This window comes from Micropterus dolomieu, linkage group LG02 (genome assembly GCF_021292245.1).
Source record: "Micropterus dolomieu isolate WLL.071019.BEF.003 ecotype Adirondacks linkage group LG02, ASM2129224v1, whole genome shotgun sequence".
NCBI classification, from domain to species: domain Eukaryota; kingdom Metazoa; phylum Chordata; class Actinopteri; order Centrarchiformes; family Centrarchidae; genus Micropterus; species Micropterus dolomieu.
The window spans coordinates 31,657,495-31,660,058 of NC_060151.1; the positions used below are offsets into that span (position 1 = coordinate 31,657,495).

Below are 2,564 nucleotides of genomic sequence, written 5' to 3' on the forward strand. Positions count from 1 at the left end.
TGACCTTCAGTGACCCCTGACCTTCAGTGACCTCTGACCTTCAGTGACCCCTGTCTTCCTGTTGCAGGTGTGTCTGTGCTGCTGCTGTCTGGACTGACAGGTGAGCTGATGGAAGAGAAAACAATCACTGTCTGTCTGATCAGCTGTCTGATGTTAGCTTGTTTGTATCAATATACATGCACACCAGTACCTCAAACCTCACACTTTAAGCATTCTGACGACAATTTTCTGTATGAATTTTTACAAGACATTATTCAGTCAGTAAAAAAGTAATGGTTTGGCTTTAGTTATGGTTTCTTAAACATAAGTTTATGAGGCATTTTATGGGGCCTAATGTAAATGTCAGCCTTAACCTAATGGTAAGCCTCCCTCTGGGTGTAGTGGCAGGCGCTGCTTGATAGTGCAGTGCACCTGATTATTGTAGCTTCACTCAACACCACACCTGCTTCTACATCTAACCTGAAAAACCTTCAACTGTCAGACACAGTCATCTATACCTGCAGCCACCATGGGGGTGGAACAAAGAACAAGACACAAGTTCAGAGAGAAGTGGAACTCCAACAGCGAGGTAGATTCTGTAGACGAGGGCAGAACACGTATGTTAGAGGTCACATGTCCACAGGTTAACAACAGACTGCAGAAGGTCGATCACATGACCTGTACCAACATCTGTATGAAGTGATGTCACTTCTTCCTCATTTAAAAACTGGAATCAGTCACACTGATGGTTTTTGCTGTCAAACAGCTCGGTGGACTCAATAGTTTGTTCTGGATTCATCAAACATGAAGTGGAGCTTTAAGGAGGTCGTTCAAGGTCATGTGAAGGTGTTGTGTTTTCTGTTACAGCCATTCAACATAGACACATGTTGACCGTTGGGGTGATCAAATCAGAGAGTAATCGCGTAACTTTTGTTGTTTTCTAGAAACTAGATCAAGGTTCCATAACTGTCCATGTTTGCATGTCCAACCGGGAGACGAACAACGACAGGCCATGGTGTAGAGATCAGGGCCGGTATTAATCAAGCTTCTCAAAGTGCCATTTTAGTGTTAAGAATTTGTGAAATTTACTCCTACTGTCAGTAAAGCGTTTTCAGCTAAACTGAAGGTTGTGATGACACAGGACAAACGCAGCAATGCAGATGATCTGAGATTTGCATCCACCTCTTTTCTCAGCATAAATGAGCGATACCTCCCGCGAGGTACTTACAATTCTTAGCAGGCATGCAGAATTTAGCACAACACCTTCTTCCGTGGAGTAGTAGGTGCAACGGATGGCAGAGTAATTCTGAGAAGCTTGATAAATACGGCCCTGGTGTTGACAGCTGGATTGGTACCTCGGGTCATTGGCTGAAAGTATTTTCTCTGTTTCTCTCACACTTCTTAGCGGGCTTTTGGTCCTTCAGTCCGTGAATCTGAGTCGTGTCTGACGTCAGCTCTTTCTACTGCGTTTCTATATTACGTGTTACTTTTGTTAAAAATACAACATGGTTTTAAATTTGGTGAAGAGCGACTTGTTTAGGACTCGAAACTTAAAGTTTAGGACTTGAGATTTGACTCGGACTTGCCTGTCTTGATCGGTCTCGACTTGGGACTCGACACGGGACTTGTAAATAGATGACTTGGTCCCACCTCTGGTGAACGCTGCTCTGTGGCCTCTACATGTGTGACTGAGTGCCTCCTGTACAGAGAGTTTGTTTACACGCTGACATGGAAGGAAATAAACAACTTTTTAACACTTTATCAAATACAAAGTTCAAACAGACATCTGTAGAACAAATTACAATAACGACATCTGATAGCATGACTTCCACATATATTATTATATTATTATTACATATATTTCACTCAGGAAGTAAAATATACAAAATAAGTTATAAAACTGAAAGGCTGACCGCTGAATCTTCTTGGAGATGGCGATGGGAGTCAGAGGTCACTTCCTGTTTATATGATCTGAACTAACCTGCTGACCTGATAATAAACTGATCACTGCATTGATCCAGGTTCTACTAATTTCTCCTCCAGGTCCTGCTGCTCCTCCTCCAGCCTCCCCCCCTCTCTCCCCTCCACTCCTAACAGTTGGAGCAGCTTTTGGTTCTCTGGTTCTTCTGGTTCTTCTGGTTTTGGTCCTGGTCAGACTTCTGTTGCTTCACAGGAATCAAACAGGTATGAAAGCTGTCAGACTCACCTGATGTGAACAGACTGGAACCAGACTGTGTCTGATCCAGTCAGCAGGTCTGTACTGAACTACAACTGGGACTGGTTGGACTCCTGACTCCCAGAGCTTTCAGCCACATCTCATGGTCTTCATCAGCTCATGGCGTTTGCTTGGTAGTTCTGGAGATGCTTCAGGTGTGGTCATGTGAGGTACAGACCCTCAGTCCCATGGTAACAGCTGCTTGTATATGGGGGGAGATGTGATGTACCTGTAGGTCACATGATGACACCTGAGCCAACTCCATTTACTGATGAACACCATGAGATGCTGCTGAAAGCTCAGTTAGATATTTTCCACTAACTGTTTATATATTTGAATACAAAGTTAACCTGCTGACCTCTGACCTTTA

General features: G+C 43.6%; 1 long non-coding RNA gene across 1 annotated transcript in view; it reads left to right on the forward strand.

Annotated features, from left to right (window-relative positions):
- Positions 1-2,564, forward strand: part of LOC123964266 — a 78,862-nt gene that overhangs the window by 58,538 nt on the left and 17,760 nt on the right. The gene's annotated exons all lie outside the window — the stretch shown is intronic.